Source organism: Carassius gibelio, chromosome B19, assembly GCF_023724105.1.
Source record: "Carassius gibelio isolate Cgi1373 ecotype wild population from Czech Republic chromosome B19, carGib1.2-hapl.c, whole genome shotgun sequence".
Taxonomy (NCBI): Eukaryota; Metazoa; Chordata; class Actinopteri; order Cypriniformes; family Cyprinidae; genus Carassius; species Carassius gibelio.
The window spans coordinates 11,545,219-11,561,607 of record NC_068414.1 but is presented as its reverse complement, the minus strand read 5'-3'; positions in this window follow the sequence as shown (position 1 = coordinate 11,561,607).

Sequence of the window (16,389 nt, the reverse complement as noted above, 5' to 3'; positions counted from 1 at the left end):
CACGGAAATACATGACTACACTCTCCGTTTCCGGACATTAGCCGCCACCAGTGGTTGGAACCAAACTGCCCTGCTAGCTGCATACCGTAAAGGTTTAAAGCCCCAGATCAGAAAGCAAATGGTCATTTACGACGATAATGTCAATCTCGAGACGTTCATCAGAAAAACTATAAATGTTGCTCAACACCTCTCGGCCTGTGCCTCCCCGGCCTCATATACCATCTCTCCATCAGCCAGAACGCCCTCGCCCCAACGAGACCAGGAGGAACCCATGAACACCGACTCCTACCGCCTAGATGCCTCTGAACGGAGACGCCGCATTCAGCAGCGGCTATGTTTATACTGTGGCGAGGCCACTCACCTGATCCACGCCTGCCCGGTCCGTCCGCCTCGCCCAATGGTGAGTACAGTTTCCATTACCCCATATGTATCTCACATACCTCATATCAGAGCCCAGATCACAATTAACTCACGCAATCTTTCCATCCATGTCCTGGTGGATTCCGGAGCCGCAAGCAACTTCGTCTCATCTCACTTCGTAACCAAGCACCGTATACCCATCGTCCAGAACGAGACCACTTACCGTATCACTACCATCCAAGGATCACCATTGGGCGGTGGCAAAATAACTAAAAGGACACACGAGCTGGAGCTCGTTCTGCCCCATGGACATCGGGAACAACTGGCCCTCCTCGTACTTCCTCGCGCTACCGTTGACGTCGTCCTGGGTAGGCCGTGGCTGGCCCAACATAACCCACAAATCAACTGGAGCACAGGGGAGATCCAGGCATGGGACCCGAGATGCCAGAGTCACATTCACCATCCACCAGTCCAGAATTCACAGTCTGCGCCGCCGCACCTTCAATTGCACTCCACCTCCATGGGTAGACCTGCCCTTTACTCCTCCTACTCCGATGTGTTCAGCAAGGAACAAGCCACCCGATTACCACCACACCGGCCCTGGGACTGTTGTATCGACCTGCTGCCAGGTGCCAAGCTACCACATGGGAAAATATATCCACTCTCCCGTCCTGAGCAGGTGGCAATGGAGGAATACATCCAGGAGGCTCTCGATCAGGGGTTCATCAGGCCGTCCACATCTCCAGCTGCATCCAGTTTCTTCTTCGTCCCCAAAAAGGATGGCGGACTACGGCCATGCATCGACTACCGAGTGCTAAATGACGCCACCGTCAAGTTCGCCTACCCGTTACCACTCGTTCCGGCGGCTCTGGAGGAACTGCGGGAAGCCAAGGTGTTCACCAAACTCGACCTCCGCAGTGCCTACAATCTGATCCGTATCCGAGAGGGAGACGAGTGGAAGACTGCCTTCATCACCCCTGCCGGGCACTACGAATATCAGGTTATGCCCTATGGGCTTGCTAACAGTCCATCCATCTTCCAGAGTTTCATGAACGAAATATTCCGTGATTATCTCCACCAATTCGTCATTGTCTACATAGACGATATCCTGATCTACTCCCGGAACATAGAAGAACACCAAACCCATGTCCGCCACGTCTTACAACGACTCCGAGACCACCACCTCTACCTAAAAGCTGAGAAGTGTGAGTTTCACTGCACTACCGTCTCCTTCCTCGGATACGTGATCTCTGCGGAGGGAGTTCAGATGGAGTCAGCCAAGGTAGATGCTGTGGCCAACTGGGCGGAGCCCACAACGGTGAAAGAACTCCAACGTTTCCTTGGCTTTGCCAATTTCTATCGGCGCTTTATCAAGAACTACAGCCTGCACTCGGCTCCTCTAACATCCCTTCTAAAAGGAGGTCAACGCCGGCTGCGCTGGACACCCCAAGCTCGAGAAGCCTTCAGCCATCTTAAACACCTCTTCACCTCGGCACCCATTCTTCGACATCCTGACCCGTCCAAGCCGTTCGTCGTAGAGGTTGATGCGGCCAATCACGGCATTGGAGCCGTGTTGTCTCAAAGGTCTGGTGAACCTTGCTCACTCCATCCGTGTGCGTACTTCTCTAAGAAACTCTCTCCTGCCGAATGCAATTATGGAATCGGAGACCGTGAGTTGTTGGCCATTAAACTCGCCCTTGAGGAGTGGCGGCACTGGCTAGAGGGAGCTCAGTTCCCATTCACTGTTGTCACCGACCACAAAAATCTCCAATATCTGCAGAATGCCAAAAGACTCAATGCTCGTCAGGCTCGGTGGTCACTCTTCTTTGCTCGCTTTAATTTCCAGATCACGTATCAACCCGGTCACAAGAACACTAAAGCAGATGCTCTGTCCCGTATGTACTCACCAGATCCAGACACCAACAAGCCTGATTCAATTCTACCACCCTCCGTTTTCCTCGCGCCTATCCTCTGGCAGATCGACGAGGAAATTCGAGCCGCCACCCTCGAGGAGCCTGCACCTCCGGAGGTACCCACGGGTCTAATGTACGTGCCCACCAACCAGCGACTCCCCCTACTGGAAAGTACGCACACGTCACCTGGCTCAGGACACCCTGGCAGCAGGCGAACCCTCTCGCTCATCCAGCAGAAGTACTGGTGGCCTAACATGGTTCGTGACGTTACCCGGTACATCCTCGGATGCTCGGTCTGCGCCGTTACCACCACACCTCGTCAACTTCCCGTGGGTAAATTACAACCACTACCCATTCCTCGCCGACCCTGGACCCATCTAGGGGTGGATTTCGCCACTGACCTTCCCCCCTCAGGGGGGTACACTACCATTCTAGTTGTTGTTGATCGTTTTTCTAAATTCTGCAAACTAATCCCATTAAAGGGTCTTCCCACAGCGTTCGAGACCGCCGAAGCCCTCTTCACCAACGTGTTCCGGAATTATGGCACTCCAGAGGACATTGTCTCGGACAGAGGACCTCAGTTTGTCTCCAGGGTCTGGCGAGCGTTCTTCCAACTCCTCGGAACATCCGTCAGTTTATCTTCTGGATATCACCCTCAGACCAACGGCCAGACCGAGCGGAAGATTCAAGAGATCTCACGGTACCTCCGTACTTACTGCTCCCAACACCAGGATACCTGGAGCCAGTATCTGCCGTGGGCTGAGTATGCCCAAAACTCCCTTCGCCAAACCACTACAGGCTTAACCCCTTTTCAATGTGTTTTAGGCTATCAACCACCGCTGTTTCCCTGGTCAGGAGAAGTCTCTGAAGTGCCCGCGGTAGATCACTGGTTCCAGGAGAGCGAGAGGGTGTGGGACTCAGCTCACGTCCATCTCCAGCGGGCAGTTCGGAGACATACAGAGACCGCTAACCGACGCAGATCGCCTAATCCCGTCTATCTACCTGGAGACAAGGTTTGGCTCTCCACTCGGGATATCCGCCTCCGACTGCCCTGCAAAAAGCTGAGTCCCCGCTACATAGGGCCGTTCACCATCCATTCTCAGATAAATCCCGTCACCTACCGCCTGGACCTACCACCACACTACCGGATCTCACCCACGTTTCACGTCTCACTGCTAAAACGTCACACTGATCCAGTTTCTCCTTCCTCCACAGAACCAGAACCGCCTCCCCCTCCAGACCAACCCGAAATCCTCGGAGACAACATCTACCAGGTCCAAGAGATCCTCGACTCCCGGCGGCGGAACGGCCACCTGGAATACCTCATAGATTGGGAGGGGTTCGGTCCCGAGGAGAGGTCGTGGATACCACGCAATGACATCCTGGATCCGGCTCTCCTCGAAGATTTCCACCGACAACACCCGGACCGCCCGGCTCCCAGAGGTCGTGGTCGTCCCCGTCGCCGCTCTAGGATGCCTGGAGTCACCCGTGGGGCGGGGGGTAGTGTCACACCCTCAGCTCGTTCCCTTAGCCCCAGTCACCATTGCCAGTCACCATCCACTCAATCTCCCATGCACCGCTCACGTGAACCGTCACCTGAATACTGATTACCTGCACCTGCACCAGCAATCACCACACCTTTAAATACTCACCTCACTCATTCACTCACCGGCTGGAATCAAGATTACATGGACGCTCTTTGTGGATCTTCTGCCTGCTTCTTGTGGACCGTATTGTGACTCTGTGGAGATTCAGATACAGCGATTAAGGGAAGTGACTCTTTGTTGTCAGGCCTAGCTTTGTACTTGAACTCACCTATTGATCAGTGCTTGAAGATTCACCGTCTGTGACCACACTTACCAGCTTTGTTGAAATCCTATGTTAATAAAGCTTCACGAAAGTACTTACCCGTCTTCTCCTCTCCTTGTGTGGATGTGACATTATGATTGATCATGCTACATGCTAATTTGATTCCACACACATCCAATTAGAAGTGACAGCCTGGTGAATTCACGGAGGTTATTCACAATTATGTAATCCTGCCAAGGTATCTAGTCTTTTCAGTGTTTTGTAATATGGAGCTGTTTGGTAGATAGCAATCTATCTATAATGTAATTAATTTGTTTAATAAAGTCCTTCAGTGACAGATCAGATGTATGAAAGTATACAAGTTACACAGTAAATCAAATGTGGCAGACTTTAATGTACAGTAAAACAAAGGAAGAAAACCATATGACTGGCACCGTAAATTCATATTGACGCATGGCTAACACTGCAACTCAATTTGAGCACTCCAAACAAAGTGAAAGACCAGTAAATGGTGTTATACGGTGTGTTGTTTCGGTTTTCCAGGGCTTTTTGAAGTTAAGGTTAAGACAACCAATTATTTTCTCGGGAAAATAACAAAATTGACTCAAGTTACTTATACACATGATGTCTTGAATGTCCCCAAAATATCAATAATCGAAATTCAAAGCTACTGTCTTTTGCCTTTGCACGCCAGTGTGCCGATTTGCATTGTGCAAAGGCTCCCTGCATGAGCCACACTCATGTCGCTCGAGAAATTTGCTCAGAAATTTGAAAAAAGTAAAATCGCACCTTTAATCTTTCCTTTCATTGACATCTGGAAAATAATTTAATTGCATTTTATCTAAGTACATATTGGCTGTGCTTACATCATAGGAGAAAAAAATATAAGAAAGTTGAATACATGCTTGACAAGCTCCTGTCTCAACATCTCCACAGGCCGTTTCCTTTGTGGTGGTGTTCTGGATCACCATGTCACCATGTTTATTTATTTATTTATTATTATTATTATGTGTTAATTAATAATAAACAAATGGCGCTCAGAGCCGATTTATATACAGGCCAGAGCCCCATAAACAAATATTTCCCATAATGTATCCTCGACAACAGAAGACACCATTCGATAGGGAACCACTGTATTTCTGAACATATTGTTCTCTGTTTCTTTCTTTGCATGGCTCTTTCCGACTACATGCTACAGTCTGAGCTGTCACAGAGGTGAATATGGTAAGAAAGATCATACGACAACAATAACCAGCTTGAAGTGGGCTGGTCTGCACTAGTACTCATAACTGTAACTAAGTATACTTTAATCATCCAACAAATAGAACAGTTTATCAAAGTAATGATGGAACACAGCTGGGATTTGAGCGTTGGAAATAAAAACTCAACTGTGTTATCTAAAAATCAGGTTCCTTGTTAAATCAAAACCACACTGTAAAATCTCTGCTTTGCGATGCTTTTTCCATGGCTTCCCCCATATAATTCAAAATGCAATAATCAGTAAGTAAACACTGGCCGTTTGTGATGGCTGCAATAAAAAACTCTAGTCTTGGGCTGTGCTTCCTTAGATTTCGTTTATTAGGCTGAGATTAGGGTTTCGCTAGGGCAGCTTTCAACATTCATTGTTGCTGTTTTTTGGTGATTCATTGCCAGAGAATTAACTGAAGCCATTAGGATTCAATTAGTACTAATTGGGCTCTTACATGATGGGCTGTGTCTTGTAGCAGGGGGACATGAGAGCGGGTCGTCTCTGATTGATGCATTGTATTCAGAGGAGCGCAGGTTTAATATGACACATTTTAGAGAGGAAAGTATAAAGCACACTCAAAAAAATTGGATAAAAGCAATCCTTTGAAGTGAACTCAAACTGGTCGCAAATACGTCCCCTGCACGTAATTGTCACTATAGACAGCAAAACCCATCATTAGAGTGCACAATATAACCTGTCATTGCTGTCAGCTTGCCTGCTCCATCTGAAGCACACATGCATTTATACAAGGCCAAACAGTGTCTGCAGCAAAACATCCAAAAATGATTATACACTATGTGTGAACACAGGCCAAATGCAATGGAAGCATAAAATAATGTGTCATATTTTCCTGATGGTATGTTTTATTAAGTGTTAAAAACCATTTAATGGGGCCAAATGTTAACATTAAGTTGAACATTAGGGCCCATTTCTTAGTACGCACCAAAAAGTACCCCAAAAGTTTATGAACACATTTTAAAATTTGAAATGTCTTTTAATAATACAACACTTTTTTTTCTAGTAGGCAAAAGCAGTGTTACAACTGTGATGAACTACACCTGTGTGAACTTTACCTTGACAAATTGCCTTGTAACCAAATGATTAAACGTCATTGCAAACATTTCTGTGATCAGTGCTTGTTTCCATGTGCATTTTATATTTTCTATGTAATATGATATATTTATTTTTTTTATTTTTATGTTCTCTCTCTAGGCCACTGCATAAAAAAAAAAAAAAAAAAAAAAAAAAACACCAAAGCACCAAAGGATTTCATTTTCTGTTTATCTGAGCTCTGTCGAAAGTTGGTAAACACACAAATATGATCATTGTTTTATGATGGTTCTTCTTTGTAAAATTCTACTTTACATTACAATTAACAAACAAAATGCACGATGAAATGATAAGACAAAAAAAAAACACATAAAAGATAGGTGAATAATTTTCTCTCCAAATAGTTTTTAGGTTGAAGTTTACGACCATGGATCAACAGTGCCCCCTGCCAGTGATAAGAGGAGAATGAGAGCTGCGAGAATGCTTTTGAGTTTCTCCCACCAGACTTCAGTCCTGTTGCTCACACTTAAGAGTTAAAAACAATTCTATAAAATTATATTTCTGTGTAGTTTAACATTTCTTGTTTATTTCAATGTGTGTTATTTATAAATATAATTGGTCAATTTGCTTTGTTTTTTCTTTTTTAAATATATATATATATATATATATATATATATATATATATATATATATATATATATATATATATATATATATATATATATTTGTTTATCACCAGAACGTTTAACTTCCTCAAATATATTGGTTTAAAATGGTGCCCAACACAACCACAAGGTGGCAGATCATTCCATCCAATAATACCAACCCTAACCCATTTAAATAGACTTTAATAAGCTATGTTATAGCGCTGTATATTAATATGCTCTAAACACGGACCATATTCACTGATAATATACTGTAATGTGCAGAGAAGAGGGAACATTTATTGTTGGTTGTGCAGCCAAAGAGATTTCAGTTATAGCCTTCTCGCACACACACCCTGTAAGAAAAGATCCAGTTTCACGATTGACCGAATTAATATAATTGCTATTTACATATGAATACTTCAAAGCAGCTTTACAGTATTACAGTTTTTCTCAATTGATTTGACACATTTAATTGTTCTCAAACGGTCAACGCAGTGATATGAACACTTCATAACTGTCCTAAACAGAATATATGCTTTCATTAATTTCATAAAAGTTACAGATAACGTAAATACTTTTCTCTAATCAATGTGCACAAAACTCTCACTATTCTTGAGAATAGAAAAGAAGTTGCCCAAAACAATAAATAAATACATATTAATAATAAATAAATAAATAAACATGGTGATCCAGAACAACACCACCACAAAGGAAATGGCCTGTGGATATGTTGAGACAGGAGCTTGTCAAGCATGGATTCAACTTTCTTATATATTTTTCTCCTATGATGTAAGCACAGCAAATATGTACTTAGATAAAATGCAATTACCGGTAAAATATTTGCCAGATGTCAATGAAAGGCAAGATTTAAGGTGTGGTTGATTGCGATTCACTTTTTTAACGTTAGTTAGTGTGTAATGTTACTGAGGATAAACAATATCTGCAAAATTATGATGCTGAAATGTCCACCACTGTGCTGTAAAAGACAGATCTGTAGTTATCAGAAAAGATTGTTTGCAGTTCTTGCTGCTAAAAAGTAGCACAACGAGAAGAAGTTTAAAGGTTTTTTTTTTTTCCTCACGGGTGATAGCAGGAGTTGGATACCAATTTTTATTTCATTTAGATTTACAGTGTAATATATAAAACTAAACTCTCTCTTGAGGAATTGCAATAAACATATTTTCATTAGCATATGTGCATCTACAGCTGAATGTGTTTTATAATCAATAGAGAACACACCTATAGATATTAATATTTACTTTAATAAATGCACTACTAGAAAAAAAAAAAATGCAGTGCTTCATTTTGCAATAGAGTTGCAATTTGTTTTGAGAGCAAGTACACTGCATTGGAGAAAAGTGTCAAATCGATTCACTGTAAATGGGAAAACAACAATATCAATAATGCAAACTTAAAAAATAATGAAACAAACCCAAATTTTGTTATAAAGCACCAAAAAAAAAAAAAACATTATTGTCATTATTCAACTCCTGTCAGTTCAGTGTTTTTCTCAGTTCAGTTTAATTACAGTGTCAATATCGCAGAATTCATCAATTATGAACACATTTGATCCAATTATAATAGTCATGTCATGAATCAGCCCCCATTCAGTTTTGTTCTCATCTGATAGTGTCAATGCAAATGTATAATGTTACTGAATAATAAGCCTCTTTTAGACCATAATGAGACAAATACTGTGGTAACAGATAAACATTTTCCACATATCACAAAGCCAGAGTTACTGCTGCTGCTACAGTCTCTTCAGTAAGGACAGTTACTGTGCTGCAATAACAGTCATGGATTAATTCCACCTGAGAAGGAAGCAATTGTCAGGATCTTGGCAAGGGAGGAACTCAGGTGCAGACAGGGATTCTCAAACAAAGGGTTTATTACAAAAAGGGAAAACAAAACCCACAAGGGGGAAAACACGGAGCAAGGTAAAGACTAAATAACTAAAACAGGACTGGACTGACAAGATAAACAAGGACTCTAAATACTAACAATAAACAAACACTCACGGTAATACAAACACTTCTTAAGGAACAATCACAGAGTGGAACAATCACAATCACAGGTACAATCACAATGACAATGAACCGACGCAAGACAGAGCACACTAGGAGATCTAAATAGGGGGAACAATCAAGACACGACAGGTGGCACAGATGGGACAATCAAGACACGACTAGGTTAACAAGGGGGGCGGGGCAAGGGAACGAGACAACACAAGCACATGGTCCAAAGACAAGGCCATGTGCTTGTACACAAAACAAGGGTCTGTCATGATCCTGCCTCAAGACTAGGAAAAATCAAGGACACGAGGGCAGGATCATGACAGAACCCCTCCCTTAAGGAGCGGCTTCCAGACGCTCCTCAAGGGAACATCAAACACGGGACATGACTGACATGACAGACTGGGACACAGACACAAACCAACAAGACATGACTAATAATAACAAAGGCAAACATGAAAACACAATGGCAGGGTTAGGGTGACAAATCAAGAAAAACAAACAGGGAAGGGGAGGGGGCGGGACCACAAAGTTCATGGGGGACAGACCAGGGCGGGTGGGTGGGGTAGGAATCTTAGGAGGACAGGACGAAGGCTGACGACGGGGGGTACGGGCAGGTCTGGGTGGTGAGGGGCGGGGAGGGGTCTCGGGACAACTGACAGGGGACATGACAGGAGCAGACAAGGGACGCGGGGCAACACTTACGGAACGCGGGGCAAGACTTACAGGACGCGGGGAGACGACAGCTGGACACGGGGTAACAACATCTACTGGACACGGGGTAACAACATCTACTGGACACGGGGGGACAACAGGACACGGGGCAACATTAACGGGACACGGGGCCACAACGGCTGGACACGGGGCCACAACGGCTGGACACGGGGCCACATCAACAGGACACGGGGCCACATCAACAGGACACGGGGCCACATCAACAGGACACGGGGAGACAACGGCTGGACACTTAGGACTTCTGGGGACAGGGTCAGGGGACAAGACAGGACTGACGGGGATTTCTAAAATTTGGACAAGACGGGACAAATAATCTGAAAAAGCTTTAGCAGCTAGGACAATTGGCAGCTCCTTATGAGATGAGACCGACTGTACAAGAGTCTTTGCTGCAGAGTCGGCCGCGGCTCTCTCCTCCGCTCTCACGACTGCAGCTCTCTTCTTTGCCGGCTCGGGCACGCTCACCGCTGCTGGCTCGGGCACGCCCACCGCTGCTGGCTCGGGCACGCCAGCTCTCTCCGCTGCTGGCACGGGCACGCCAGCGCTCACCGCTGCTGGCACGGGCACGCCAGCTCTCTCCGCTGCTGGCACGGGCACGCCAGCGCTCACCGCTGCTGGCACGGGCACGCCAGCTCTCTCCGCTGCTGGCACGGGCACGCCAGCGCTCACCGCTGCTGGCACGGGCACGCCAGCTCTCTCCGCTGCTGGCACGGGCACGCCAGCGCTCACCGCTGCTGGCACGGGCACGCCAGCTCTCTCCGCTGCTGGCACGGGCACGCCAGCGCTCACCGCTGCTGGCTCAGGCACGCTCACCGCTGCTGGCTCGGGAGGAGACAGGGTCACAGGACCGGCAGGCCCCTTCTTCTTCCTCTTCCTCCTCGGGCGCGGTGCAGAGGCTACAGCTGGGTCAGAGGCGGGTTGGGGGAGTTTGGTCTCGGACAGGGCAGACTCGGACGCCGAAGACTCTGAAGCCGACTCCCATGAAAACCGTCTCCCTCGCTTGTTGGGGAGACTGAAGGTAGTGGGAGGTGCCTCAGGACTCTGGGGGGGACTTGCCTGATCCCCCAGGGTTGCCACGGCCAGGACACGACCCTCTGGGACCGTGGGCAGCTGGGTAGGTGGGGACCTCTGGGGCTCCTCCTCTCGCCCGCTTGCTCCGGAATGACCTCCCCTGGTCCCCCGGAACACCACAAGGCGAGAGCCCTCAAAACAATCTCGCTGGCTGGCTGATACCATCCAGCATTGCCTCCTGTCTGCTGAGTTCCTTGGTGGTCGGTTCATTCTGTCAGGATCTTGGCAAGGGAGGAACTCAGGTGCAGACAGGGATTCTCAAACAAAGGGTTTATTACAAAAAGGGAAAACAAAACCCACAAGGGGGAAAACACGGAGCAAGGTAAAGACTAAATAACTAAAACAGGACTGGACTGACAAGATAAACAAGGACTCTAAATACTAACAATAAACAAACACTCACGGTAATACAAACACTTCTTAAGGAACAATCACAGAGTGGAACAATCACAATCACAGGTACAATCACAATGACAATGAACCGACGCAAGACAGAGCACACTAGGAGATCTAAATAGGGGGAACAATCAAGACACGACAGGTGGCACAGATGGGACAATCAAGACACGACTAGGTTAACAAGGGGGGCGGGGCAAGGGAACGAGACAACACAAGCACATGGTCCAAAGACAAGGCCATGTGCTTGTACACAAAACAAGGGTCTGTCATGATCCTGCCTCAAGACTAGGAAAAATCAAGGACACGAGGGCAGGATCATGACAGCAATTGGTTGTCAGACATCATTAAGCAGATTAACTTGGCAAATGGCCTTGAGGCTTAGCTTTCTGAATTGAACATCAGTCAGCAGTTTGTGACTGACAGTTAACCATCCCGATTCTTACCTTTCTGAGCTCATAGGGTCACATAGGGATTTGTATGTTACTATTCCTAAGCAAAGTTGATGACGTGGTCCATTTGAAAAATCATCTGTCAAGTGATTTATTTGTGATGCACAATTTAAGGATAAGCCAAATGATAGATTTTGCATTAAATGTGCCGAACTGGGAGTTAAGTATCCATGACTGATGAATGATCTTGTGCGTAAATATACAGTGTTAAATCCATGACAGAAGAAATACTCTTCAAACAATGTCTCTGTATGGTGACCAATTGTAACCCATTCAAAAGGTTGGAGGATCTAGTATGTTCAAGCTATCTACAGCACAGTAAAACAATGCCATAATGCTGATGAAGCATGTATTAAATCTCCATATTACTTTATATGCTGCAGCAAGACTGCTGATGAACACAGATGTTACGGGGAAGTCGTGGCCTAATGGTTAGAGCATTTGACTTCTACCCCTAAAATTGTGGGTTCAAGTCTTGGGCTGGTAATACCATAAATGATGTGCCCTTGAGCAAATCACCGAACCCCCAACTGCTTCCTGGGCAGCTATTTATCATTGCTTTGTGTGTGCACTTTGGATGGGTTAAATGCAGAGCACGAATTCTGAGTATGGGTTGTATAGGCTGTATGTCATGTTACTTTCATAAAGTAAAGGGCAAATCTCACATTCTGTCTCTGGAGCAAAGCTGTGGAATGGTCTCGGTACACTCTGGGTTTAAATCCATCTTAAAACATGTATTTGTGAAGCTATTGGCAACTTACAAAAATATTTATCTTAAAGGATTTTATTTTACTGCTACTGCTTTGTACAGAACATAACTGTATTTCTTGTTCAAATGCATACTGCCTTAGCATAAGAGATTTAATGAGAAAATGAACAAAACACAGGTGAACATAATCAGTAACCACAAGCAGGGATGGGCAGTATTTCAAATGCATGTATTTGAAATACAAAATACTATTTTTGTATTTAAATACCTTTGAAAAAAGTCAAAAAGTATTTTGAATTTAAATACATTTAATCTTAGTATTTTTTTAAGTATTATTGTAATTTAGTATTGTTAGATTTAAACATTTATTCTGAGTATTTTTGAATTTTCAAAATAACTAAGGTATAAACCTATTTATTAGATTGCTGATCTCCTGCAGGGATGGGCAGTATTTGAAATACATGTATTTGAAATACTATTTAGTATTTAGTATTTAAATACCTTTAAAAAAAAGTCAAATGTATTTTGTATTTAAATTAATGTAATATTTTAATATAATATTTAAAATAATTATTTATGTGGCCTTGTCCACACTAATGCGTTACAAATCATTACAGAATTCAATCAAATCTATATATAAATCCTTTATATAATGTGCTTTTTCTGGATTTTTTGGTTGATATTCTGTCTATAGCCACTAAAATAAAACTACCATAAAAATTACAGACCCTTAATATCTTTGTAAGTTGACTTACAAACTTACAAAATCAGCAGGTGATGAAATAAATATTTCCCCCACTGTATGCTATTCAGCTGGATGTGTTATGGATCAGAGTAGGAGCTTTATCAGAGCTGTTCACCCAGCTTGTGGAAATGCAGCTTCTTATGATGATCACTGATGTTTTTAAAACGGTCAGTGGAGCAAGCATTTAACTCTGATTCTCTGTAAACCCATTTCCAATTAGCTTACGGTCAACATGCATGGCCTTGCATTAACCAGCATCATCAGTAAAAGTGAGACTGAGCTCCTCCATCATAGAGCATTGACATCCACTTGAGCACACAGGGGAGTTCCACACATAATCCAGAGAAATCAATTATATTAGCAGGGATCCTTCAGGGAGTTGTCACTAGAAATTTCCCGGTATAAAAATATGTGAATGATTTACATCTGAAAACAATTTTTTAAATGTATTCTCTATTCCAAATTAGATTTGAGCTCTTCTTATTTATTACTAAACCACAGTGACATCGTTCAAATGACCTCATTAATTTTCTCATTGCAGTTTCATTTATAGAGAGCAGCTGAGCTCACTGAGTAAGATATGGCCCTATTTATTTACAGTTTAAAATAAAAATGCTACTATTTTTGCTTGGTTAGCACGTGTGGCCACATAGGTATGCAAACAGTAGATGTGTTTTCCATTACAGATTTGTGCAAATCTTTTGTGATATTTTAAAAAAGCCGATAAAAAACAATTGTGAAATTACAATGTTTCCATTAACAGATACTAAGATGACTAAGGTCTAATCCTCTCATGATGACAGATGTTGGTAGGTTCACACAGCCGTGTCGGAGCCATGATGTGGCACAGATGTGTGCAGTTTAAATATTAATGGCATTAATGGAAAGAAAAGCCCATTACATTTTAGAGCGGCCATGCACGTACAGTCTGAGGTGTTTCTTGGCAGTTAAAGTACATTAACGAATGGTCATGTGACTTTTGTTTACGTCAAATGAAAAAATAAAATAAAATTCCCATTGCAGTTTTGCAAAGCAATTTACAAATTAGGACAATGGAAGCAATCAAAATCAACTAGAGCATTAAAATGCAATGATATTGAATTGCCTGTAAAACCACCTCATGCGAGCATACTTTTTTTTTTAATATATATATATATATATATATATATATATATATATATATATATATATATTTAAAAAAATATTTTTACAATTTACAAATATAATTATTCAAAATCATATGCTTTTCTATAAAATAGTAGGCAAAGTATAGTATGTAAAAAAGTTGTATGCTAGAATTCATGAAATACTAAGCAAAAAATTATTGGATGACCTTAGATGTTGATGTGCACATCCAATGGATGGACTTTACAATTTCATGAGGCCACAGTAGCACAGAGAATTTGTGAATGAGGCAGTGAAGTGACAAAACTGATGCTGGTAGGTCACATGACAGTAACAACATGTCAGGTGTAGTATTATTTCACACGATAGGTAACACAATTGTTTAATGGATTCAAAGTAATTACTTTTTCAAAAGAAGATCCTACAGTAAAACTTTATTTTAAGCACCAATGCTCAATATTAACCAGTTGCTTATCAGCATGCATATTACTAGCATATTGTTTATTCGTTTTTATAAACCACATATCAATGCCTTATTCAGCATGATTATATTTTAGCTCCCTTAATCCACCCCATACCTAAACTACCTTCTTTACTATTAATAAGAATCAAACAAGGAGTTTATTGAGGAACAAAAAAAGTTGTAGTTAATAGTAAATGTGTTCCCTATTCTGCATGCTAAGTGTTACCGAGCCTATTTTAAGAGTATGCCAAGTTGGATTGGATGATAATCACTCTATGGACGGGTCATCTGTAATAACCCTTTAAAAAGTGAAATAAACTGTGATACCTAAAATAAAGTATATGAAGGCCAATACACTTTTGTGGCAATTTGTAACTATTTTATGTTTTTGCATGTTGCTTGCTAATCATACAATCTCATTCATATTTGCTTATGTCCCATTGGTGCTTCGGTTTAGCAGTGGGCCTTCATGGTCACACTTTTCTTTTTCTAAAAATCATACATTTCCATGTGATTCTGTAACGACAGATAAAAGAGGAGGAAGCAATTGCAGGCAATCAGATGTAGTTTATTGATAAAGAGTGTCCAGAGTGTTGGCAATGGCAAGGAAGGTCTACGGTGGCGTGTGAAGAGCGGGATGGTGAAGTCAGCGGTGCAGGTGAAGGTGGTCAATGGTTGGAACCAGGAACAGACCGGAACACTGACACGCGGACGACAACACGAATCCAAACCAGCACACAAACACGGAAGACGATAATCCAGCTAGTGCATGGAGACATAAGAGAGGATCTGACAACAGAGAGAGAGCGAGGTGAGTATAAGTAGCAGAGGTATGATGACGATCAGCTGGAGCGAGACAATCAACACCCAGGTGATGACAATCAACTAAACGAGCACATGGAGACAACGTAAGTACAAAAACAATAACAAAACATGACACGGAGGAAACACTGGATTTCCTACCGTGACAGTACCCTCTCCCCTAGGACGTCACCTGACGTTCCCAGCCTGCTTTACCTGTAGATTGTAATCATCTATAAGGTGGTGATCCAATATGTCCCGAGCAGGAACCCAGCTCCTCTCCTCCGGACCGTAACCTTCCCAATCCACCAAGTACTGAAAACCGCGTCCCCTCCGTCTAGAGTCCAGAATACGATTAACCAAATAGGTGGTTTCCCCATTAACGAGACGAGGCGGGGGGGGAACCGGAGCAGGCGGATTAAGACGGGAAGAAATCACCGATTTAATTTTGGAGACGTGGAACACGGGATGAATCCTCCTGTACGCCGGAGGAAGGCTAAGACGCACGGTAACCGGATTAATAATCTTGGTAATAGAAAACGGGCCAATAAATTTGGGAGCAAGTTTGTTAGAAACGGACCGCATAGGAATATTCTGGGTAGAAAGCCACACTCTTTGACCGACGACGTAACGGGGAGGCTTCGACCGGTGGCGATCGGCCTTAGCCTTGGTGCGCGACCTAGCCTGGAGCAGAGCTCTGCGAGCTCTGGTCCAGGTGCGGTGACACCTCTGGACTAATGCGTGTGCGGAGGGGACCGAAACCTCGGATTCCGTACTGACAAAATTAGGTGGTTGGTACCCTAAACTACACTTAAATGGAGACATGCCCGTAGATGACACTGGCAAAGAATTGTG